We start from the raw sequence: 10,653 nt of genomic DNA, 5'->3' as shown, positions 1-10,653 counted from the left end.
AGAGCAAGCCTAACCCTAAGCCTCAGCACAGCAAAAGCCAGCCTGAGCCTAACACAAACCCTAACCCTAACCCTAACCCTAACCACAGCAAGAGCAAGCCTAACCCTAAGCCTCAGCACAGCAAAAGCCAGCCTGAGCCTAACACAAACCCTAACCCTAACCCTAACCACAGCAAGAGCAAGCCTAACCCTAAGCCTCAGCACAGCAAAAGCCAGCCTGAGCCTAACACAAACCCTAACCCTAACCCTAACCACAGCAAGAGCAAGCCTAACCCTAAGCCTCAGCACAGCAAAAGCCAGCCTGAGCCTAACACAAACCCTAACCCTAACCCTAACCCTAACCACAGCAAGAGCAAGCCTAACCCTAAGCCTCAGCACAGCAAAAGCCAGCCTGAGCCTAACACAAACCCTAACCCTAACCCTAACCCTAACCACAGCAAGAGCAAGCCTAACCCTAAGCCTCAGCACAGCAAAAGCCAGCCTGAGCCTAACACAAACCCTAACCCTAACCCTAACCCTAACCACAGCAAGAGCAAGCCTAACCCTAAGCCTCAGCACAGCAAAAGCCAGCCTGAGCCTAACACAAACCCTAACCCTAACCCTAACCCTAACCACAGCAAGAGCAAGCCTAACCCTAAGCCTCAGCACAGCAAAAGCCAGCCTGAGCCTAACACAAACCCTAACCCTAACCCTAACCACAGCAAGAGCAAGCCTAACCCTAAGCCTCAGCACAGCAAAAGCCAGCCTGAGCCTAACACAAACCCTAACCCTAACCCTAACCACAGCAAGAGCAAGCCTAACCCTAAGCCTCAGCACAGCAAAAGCCAGCCTGAGCCTAACACAAACCCTAACCCTAACCCTAACCCTAACCACAGCAAGAGCAAGCCTAACCCTAAGCCTCAGCACAGCAACCCTAACAAGAAACCTAACAAGAAACCTAACAAGAAACCTAACAAGAAACCTAACAAGACACCTAACCCTAACAACAAACCCTAACAACAAACCCTAACAACAACCTTAAGCACAGCAAGAGCAAGCCTAAACCTAAGCACAGCAAGCCTAACCCTAAGCACAGCAAGAGCAACAAGAACCCTAACAGCACATAAAACCTTAAGTACAAAGCACATAAAACCTTAAGCACAAAGCACATAAAACCTTAAGCACAGAGCAAACGAAACCTTAACAAAACACATAAAACCTTAAGCACAAAGCACATAAAATCTTAAGCACAAAGCACATAAAACCTTAAGCACAAAGCACATAAAACCTTAAGCACAAAGCACATAAAGACCTAATCACATTAAACCCTAAGCACTAAGCACATTAAACCCTAAGCACTAAGCACATTAAACCCTAAGCACATTTAACCAATAGCACATAGCACATTAAACCAATAGCACATTAAACCAATAGCACATAGCACATTAAACCAATAGCACATAGCACATTAAACCATTAGCACATAGCACATTAAACCATTAGCACATAGCACATTAAACCATTAGCACATAGCACATTAAACCATTAGCACATAGCACATTAAACCAATAGCACATAAAACCAATAGCACATAGCACATTAAACCAATAGCACATTAAACCAATAGCACATTAAACCAATAGCACATTAAACCAATAGCACATAGCACATTAAACCAATAGCACATAGCACATTAAACCAATAGCACATAGCACATTAAACCAATAGCATATAGCACATTAAACCATTAGCACATAGCACATTAAACCATTAGCACATAGCACATTAAACCATTAGCACATAGCACATTAAACCATTAGCACATAGCACATTAAACCATTAGCACATAAAACCAATAGCACATAGCACATTAAACCAATAGCACATTAAACCAATAGCACATTAAACCAATAGCACATTAAACCAATAGCACATTACACCAATAGCACATTACACCAATAGCACATTAGACCAATAGCACATTAGACCAATAGCACATTAGACCAATAGCACATTACACCAATAGCACATTACACCAATAGCACATTACACCAATAGCACATTAGACCATTAGCACATTAGACCATTAGCACATTAGACCATTAGCACATTAGACCATTAGCACATTAGACCATTAGCACATTAGACCATTAGCACATTAGACCATTAGCACATTAAACCATTAGCACATTAGACCATTAGCACATTAGACCATTAGCACATTAGACCATTAGCACATTAGACCATTAGCACATTAGACCATTAGCACATTAGACCATTAGCACATTAGACCATTAGCACATTAGACCATTAGCACATTAGACCATTAGCACATTAGCCCATTAAACCATTAACACATCGCACATTAAACCATTAGCACATAGTACATTAGACCATAGCACATTATACCATGAGCACATAGCACATTAGGCCATGAGCACATAGCACATTAGACCATAGCACATTAGACCATGAGCACATAGCACATTAGGCCATGAGCACATAGCACATCAAACCATGAGCACATAGCACATTAGGCCATGAGCACATAGCACATTAAACCATGAGCACATAGCACATTAGGCCATGAGCACATAGCACATTAAACCATGAGCACATAGCACATTAGGCCATGAGCACATAGCACATTCAACCATGAACACATAGCACATTAGGCCATGAGCACATAGCACATTAGGCCATGAGCACATAGCACATTAAACCATGAGCACATAGCACATAGACCATTAGCACCTAGAACAATTAGACCTTAAGCACCTAGCACAATTAGACCTTAGCACCCAACCACATTAGACCTCAGCACCAAACCACATTAGACCTTAGCACCAAACCACATTAGACCTTAGCACCAAACCACATTAGACCTTAACACCAAACCACAGTAGACCTTATCACCAAACCACGTTAGACCTTATCACCAAACCACATTAGACCTTAGCACCTAACCACATTACCCACTAGCACCTAGCTTCTAGCACCTAACCTCTAGCCTCTAGCACCTAGACCTTAGCACCTAGACCTTAGCACCTAGACCTTAGCACCTAGACCTTAGCACCTAGACCTTAGCACCTAGACCTTAGCCTCTAGCACCTAGCCTCTAGCACCTAGCCTCTAGCACCTAGCCTCTAGCACCTAGCCTCTAGCACCTATTGAACCAAAAATATGACATCATAAAAAACAGAGTATGACATCACAAATGCAAAACATCATCCCACAAAAGACATCACATCACCCCACATGCTCTTATAAAATAACTTGGCCAATGCGTTTGTCTGTTTGATTTGCTGCAAATCCAAATTATACCTAAGGATGGTGACAAATCTCATTATACTTAATAGGACATATTAAAAACTCTTTTGAATAAGTTTATTAACTTAATTGTTAATTAAATCATTTTCATTATGATTTTGTATAAATACTAGGTATAAACAGAAAATATAGTACACAAAATGGGCAGTTTACTTGTTTGAAAAAGAGTGGGAAGTAAGACTTATTTCATTTATTTAAACGGAAGAAGTAAAACTTGTTTAATGGGAAAAATGGATTTGGTGGAATTCCAATTTTCAAAAATGAATGAATGAAGTCATTTCAATTATGATTTTGGATAAATATTAAGTATGAACACAAACACGACTGCAAAAAATGGCCAGTTTACTTGTTTAAAAAGGACTAGGAAGAAAAGACTTATTTCATTTATTTAAATGGGAAGAAGACTTATTTAGTTTGTTTAATATATGTTTGTTTCCGAGGCAAAATTGGATTTGCTGCAATTGCAAATTTCGACAAATTACGGTCCCAAATATTGACTTGAGACCTGATGGGACGTATTAATAGATAATTTGATAGAAGTTGGTCATATGAGCAAGTGGAGTAACATGAGATCTATTCTCAATTACACAGCACACACAACTTTGGATCTTCTGAATGAATGAATGAGTGAGTGGGTGAGTGAATGAATCTTATTTGTTCATTTAAATTATGACTGTATAAATACTAGGTATAAACACAATATGGCCAGTGTACTTGTTTGAAATGGTGTGGGAAGAAGTAATCTATCCAATTTAAGACAAATGTAGTTACCTCTAACAATGTGTTACTTTATCTATTGTTGTCTGTGACTTCCCATGAATAAAAAGGAAGGAAGGACTCACCGGAGACGTCTTCGCCAACATCAAACCGTTGGACTTTTATCCTTCTTACAGTGGAAAACATACAGCCAACCAACACCATGGAACCTAAAGGAATGGAAGAAAACTTTAACATTTGGCTTCAAGCAACATTCGCAGATGCAACACAATGTGACGTGCGGGCTTAGGGCTCGTTCAGGTTAAAGGTTGAGGGAGGGGCCCTCGTTTTAAACTACTTTTTTCAAAAGGAGTGGGAACAAGCAAGACTTATTTAATTTATTTAATGGCAATATGTAAGACTATTTTTCTTCCCTGGCAAAATTGGATTTGCTGCAATTGCCAATTTCAACAAAGTACAGTGCCAAATCTTGACTTGAGACCTGATAGGACGTATTAAACGCTTAGTTACATTGACAGGAGTTGGTAATAAGAGCGAGTGGACTAGCGGTGGTTGAATGGATGAATGAATGTTGAAAGTAATTTAAATTATGACTTTGTTTAAATACTAGGTATTAACAGAACATCTACTGCGCAAAATGGGCAGAGTTTACTTGTTTGAGAAGGGGTGTCTTATTTAAGACTACGACTTATTTAATCTGTTTGTTCCCAGGCAAAATTGGATGTGATGCAATTCCAAATTTCACCACATGATGGTGCCAAATTTTGACTTGAGCCCTGATAGGAGATATTAAACACTGGATTACTACTTTGGATCTTTTCTTATATTACTTTGCAACAACATACTCGGTAAGAGATTAGGCAGTATAATCACATATGTTAACTAGAGAGTGCCCACACTCAATTTACTTATGGTTATGTGTTACATTAATTACTGTTAGGCATCATTTGAGCAGTCTGACCAAATCTTTGAATAGAAGAATTTGTGATTTAAGAAATTACTTCTGTTCAGGGTAATCACATTTGTATATAATTCTAATGGTCGTCTTTTGAAAACTATTCTGAATTACAACTTTGGATCTTTTCTCATATTACTTTGCAACAATATACTCGGTGACAGATTAGGCAGTATAATCGCATATGTTAACTTGAGAGTGCCCACACTCAATTTACTTATGGTTAAGTGTTAAATCAACTACTGTTAAACATGAAATAGGAGGTGTTTAACATAAATGGAGGAAGAAATGGGTACTCACCATTGTGGCTCCTGGTCAATGATGCGAGCCTCCAACTGATTTGTATATTCATTCTTCTGACGGTGGGAAACGTACAGCCAACCAACACCGAGGAACCTAAAGGAATGAAAGAAAACTTTAACATTTGGCCTCAACCAACATTCGCATATACAACACAATGTGACGTGCGGGGTTAGGGCTCGTTAGGGTTAAAGGTTGAGGGAAGGGCCCTCGTTTTAAACTACTTTTTCGAAAAGGAGTGCGAACAAGCAAGACTTATTTAATTTATTTAATGGCTTAATTTATTTGTTTCATCTATTTTGGTTCCCAGGCAAAATAGGATTTGCTGCAATTGCAAATTTCAACAAAGTACGGTGCCAAATCTTGACTTGAGACCTGATAGGACGTATTAAACTCATTTAATGGGAAGAAGTAAAACTTATTTAGTTTATTTAATCTATTTTTGTTCCCTGACAAAATTGGGAAGGATTGGCAAGAAGTAAGACTTATTTAATCTGTTTATTCCCAGGCAAAATTGGATGTGCTGCAATTCCAAATTACACCACATGATGGTGCCAAATTTTGACTTGAGACCTGATAGGACATATTAAACACTTAGTTGAAGTGATAAAAAATGATAATAATACCGAGGGGGGCAACATGAATGTTCTGAATTAGACATAGTTTGAATATGCTTTTGAATATTTTTTAGGTAAACACTTTTGCTTCACTTTGAGGAGTGTGATAATCTAACCAAATCTTTGAATTGAAGACTTTGTGATTTAACAAATAGTTTGTTTTTAAGTTTAGGGTAATCACATTTGTATATAATTCTAATGGCCTTCTTTTGAAAACTATTCTGAATTACAACTTTGGATCTTTTCTTATATTACTTTGCAACAATATACTCGGTGAGAGATTAGGCAGTATAATCGCATATGTTAACTTGAGCGTGCCCACACTCAATTTACTTATGGTTATGTGTTAAATCAATTACTGTTAAACATAAAATAGGAGGTGTTTAACATAAATGGAGGAAGAAATGGGTACTCACCATTGTAGCGACTGGTCAATGATGCGAGCCTCCAACTGATTTGTATTTTCATTCTTCTGACGGTGGAAAACGTACAGCCGACCAACACCGTGAAACCTAATGGAATGAAAGAAAACTTTAACATTTGGCTTCAAGCAACATTCGCAGATGCAACACAATGTGACGTGCGGGCTTAGGGCTCGTTCGGGTTAAAAGTTGAGGGAGGGGCCCTCGTTTTAAACTACTTTTTTCAAAAGGAGTGGGAACAAGCAAGATTTATTTAATTTATTTAATGGCAACATGTAAGACTATTTTTCTTCCCTGGCAAAATTGGATTTGCTGCAATTGCAAATTTCAAAAAAGTATGGTGCCAAATCTTGACTTGAGACCTGATAGGACGTATTAAACGCTTAGTTAAATTGATAGGAGTTGGTAATAAGAGCGAGTGGACTAACGGTGGTTTAATGGATGAATGAATGTTGAAAGTATTTTAAATTATGACTTTGTTTAAATACTAGGTATTAACAGAACATCTACTGCGCAAAATGGGCAGAGTTTACTTGTTTGTGAAGGGGTGGCTTATTTAAGACTACGACTTATTTAATCTGTTTGTTCCCAGGCAAAATTGGATGTGATGCAATTCCAAATTTCACCACATGATGGTGCCAAATTTTGACTTGAGCCCTGATAGGACATATTAAACACTAGATTACTACTTTGGATCTTTTCTTATATTACTTTGCAACAACATACTTGGTAAGAGATTAGGCAATATAATCACTTGTTAATTTAAGAGTGCCCACACTCAATTTACTTATGGTTATGTGTTACATTAATTACTGTTAGGCATCATTTGAGCAGTCTGACCAAATCTTTGAATAGAAGAATTTGTGATTTAAGAAATTACTTCTGTTCAGGGTAATCACATTTGTATATAATTCTAATGGTCGTCTTTTGAAAACTATTCTGAATTACAATTTTGGATTATTTCTTATATTACTTTGCAACAATATACTCAGTGACAGATTAGGCAGTATAATCACACATATTAAATTGACAGTGCCCACACACAATTTACTTACAGTTATGTGTTAAATCAATTACTGTTAGACATGAAATAGGAGGTGTTTAACATAAATGGAGGAAGGAAGGGCTACTCACCATTGTAGCGCCTGGTCAATGATGCGAGCCTCCACCTGATGTGTATATTCATTCATCTTACAGTGGAAAACATACAGCCAACAAACACCATGTAACCTAAAGGAATGAAATTAAACATTAACATTTACCCTCAAGACATTCAAAGATATAAGGCAACGCGACTACGTCGTGTTTGTATCCGCTGTCGCGCTAACGGCCATTTCGCGCCCACGGATTTGAATCTTGGCGGGAGTTTCCCCTATTCATTTCGACGGCACATTACTGCGACGTAATACCCACTTATCTAAAACGGCAAAGTTAAAAGTAGAATTAAATAAAGTTTTATTTTTAATCAACGCAATAATTTACAACCGTTGACCAGGGAGAATCGTCGAAATTCGGCGTTTGTGGCTGGCAGCAGACGCCGAGCTCGACGCCCGCCCGCCACACTCACTCGCTTTTCGGGGCTACAAAAGTACTTCTTTTTAAAAACAATGAGTTGTATTTACTGTATACGCTCTAGACGGTCCAGTTGCGAGCAGAAAATAAAGATATTTCTGTTGCTAATCGTCGTGTTTGTATCCGCTATCTCGCTCGCGTCCATTCGCAGCCATCCGCGGCCACGGATTTGAATTTTGGGCGGAAGCCACGCCTACTGGCTTCATTACCGCGTAATACCCGCTTATCTAAAACGGCAAAGTTAAAAGTAGAGTTAAATAAAGTTTTTCTTTTTAAATCAACGCAATCATTTATAACCGTTGACCAGGAAGAATCGTCGAAATTCGGCGTTTGTGGCTGGCAGCAGACGCCGAGCTCGACGCCCGCCCGCCACACTCACTCGCTTTTCGGGGCTACAAAAGTACTTCTTTTTAAAAACAATGAGTTGTATTTACCGTATACGCTCTAGACGGTCCAGTTGCGAGCAGAAAATAAAGATATTTCTGTTGCTAATCGTCGTGTTTGTATCCGCTATCTCGCTCGCGTCCATTCGCAGCCATCCGCGGCCACGGATTTGAATTTTGGCGGAAGCCACGCCTACTGGCTTCATTACCGCGTAATACCCGCTTATCTAAAACGGCAAAGTTAAAAGTAGAGTTAAATAAAGTTTTTCTTTTTAAATCAACGCAATCATTTATAACCGTTGACCAGGAAGAATCGTCGAAATTCGGCGTTTGTGGCTGGCAGCAGACGCCGAGCTCGACGCCCGCCCGCCACACTCACTCGCTTTTCGGGGCTACAAAAGTACTTCTTTTTAAAAACAATGAGTTGTATTTACCGTGTACGCTCTAGACGGTCCAGTTGCAAGCAGAAAATAAAAATATTTCTCTTGTTAGTCGTTGATGGACTATCCGCTGTGTCTCGTTCGCTGCCATTGTTGAAAGCCGCGCCCACAGATTTGAATTTTGGCGGAAGTCCCGCCCATTCGCGTCATTTCCGCGTCACATGACCGCAACGTGGCAGACGTCATATCGCTGTTTTGTTTAGTAGACTTACAGTTGTTATGCGTTGACATAATGGCGCACAGTCCAAATAGATTTAAATAAATTAAATAAGTCTTCTGCCCACTCCCTTTTAAACAAGTTAACTCTGCCCACGGATTTGCATTTCGGCGGAAGTCCCGCCCATCTACCTCACGTCCGCGTCACGTGACTATGACGTGTCAGACGTCATATAGCAACCGCTGTTTTGTTTAGTAGACTTACAGTTGTTATCCGTTGTCTTAATGGCGCACAAGTTTGCCCGTCCGCCTCACGTGCATGATGATGCAGATTCGATGCCGTTTTTAGCAATTTTTTTTCTCATCTGCACTGCCACACGTTATTGTTTTGAGTAAAAATAAATAACGTGACCATGTATCATAACATGAAAATCAAAGTGAACGTGTTGTGAAGGAGGATGCTTGTGCACTGATATTTGTTTTTTACAAGTTTTTATTAAAATCTGAGTTTTTCCAACGTCTTGAAATTGAGCCTGTTGCGCTTTTTGGACACAATTTCTCCATCCGTTAAAAAAACAGCCGAATGCTACTGGACCGGAATTTCTTGAGGGTGCAATCCCAAAGGATGAATAAAGATGTGTCTAGTTATGTTAAGGGAGTCCTTAACCAAGCTAGACTGACAGGAAGCTTATCTCATGGTCACCTTGAGAGTCCAGTGCATGAATTTAGAGTGCATCGGGTAAATGCTCCAGGTATAGGTCTTTGGTGGTGGAGACAAAGGCAAGACCACCAATCCATCACAACATACGTACGCTTTTTGCATATGCTTGACAGTAGCTAAGCATACATAAGTATATTCAAACCACCAATAACATATCAATTCCAAAAGATAACACAATGCAGTTGTGATTACGTCTACAATGCCTTTGACCCTCTCCTGCCTCGTGTCACCCCCCCCGGCTCGCAGGTTGCGCGGCGCAGCGATCCTCACTTGCTCTTGTTGGGCGAGACTCGGCTACTCCGCCTCCTGATCGGCCATTATGAGTCTGAAGCAGATGGATGGGGAACAAAGGGGTAAGAGGGGCCCCCCGCAATGCCGCTTGTATCGCAGCCAGCAGGCTTGTGGGTAATCTTCTCTGACTTTGGCAGGAGAGCAGTGAATAACCACAGCCTCCTCTCTGAGACCCCCCTCCCCTCTTATCTCACCCTCTGCAGACCCACCAGGGCCCCCGGGTAGCATCTCTCACCCTTGCTTTCCACTCGCTGCCTTGCTCCTATCAGTGTTCCTTTGTTTTGTTTTGGTTCTGGGGGCGTGTCACAAGGCTCGGCCATTAATTGGAGCTGAAGCTAGATGACATCTGGTCCCGGCATCATTAAAGTCGGGCGCCTTGTGGTCTGCCGACTTTCTAATGAAGTGTGCACAAGTTCATTTTCCCATCAACAAGGCTCCGTAATAACCGAGGCATCGACATTTCAACGATGAGCCAGCTATGGATGGATGGAGGGAGGGTTCAGGGTGCACTTGGGTCAACTAGACTTGCAGGAAAAGAGAAATTCTTCAAAGAACAGGAAATCATGACCAATTAGGAATGAGAGTAAATATTTCAATACGGTGAACAAAACTACCAAAAGATGAGCCAGTCTTTGCGACATCATGCGGCCGACAAATCCGGCCTTCGGAGGACGCAGCTTGCAAATTTGTATCACGGTCATCAAAAAATCGGGTTCTCTTTGTTTCAAATCTCAGCAAAAACACTATGTGAGCTCTCGTAAGAGCTCTATA

General features: G+C 40.4%; 1 long non-coding RNA gene across 4 annotated transcripts; it reads right to left on the bottom strand.

The window, feature by feature from the left end:
- Positions 1-642: 642 nt before the first annotated feature.
- LOC148403031 (uncharacterized) lies at positions 643-8,818 on the bottom strand. Of its 4 annotated transcripts, XR_015857247.1 has the most exons (6): positions 8,709-8,818; positions 7,454-7,549; positions 6,314-6,409; positions 5,281-5,376; positions 1,244-4,234; positions 643-1,197 (listed from the first exon to the last, which is right to left on the bottom strand). It is a non-coding gene; the product is annotated as an uncharacterized LOC148403031 (long non-coding RNA). The 4 variants fall into 4 exon arrangements; XR_015857245.1 differs by having other exon boundaries at positions 643-4,234; XR_015857246.1 differs by lacking the exon at positions 8,709-8,818 and adding an exon at positions 8,326-8,616 and having other exon boundaries at positions 643-4,234.
- Between the last annotated feature and the right edge of the window lie 1,835 nt (positions 8,819-10,653).

This window comes from Syngnathus floridae, chromosome 2 (assembly GCF_059516105.1).
Source record: "Syngnathus floridae isolate MCC-2025c chromosome 2, RoL_Sflo_1.0, whole genome shotgun sequence".
NCBI lineage: Eukaryota > Metazoa > Chordata > Actinopteri > Syngnathiformes > Syngnathidae > Syngnathus > Syngnathus floridae.
The sequence above is the reverse complement of the archived record's forward strand: the minus strand, read 5'-3'. Positions and strand labels throughout refer to the sequence as shown.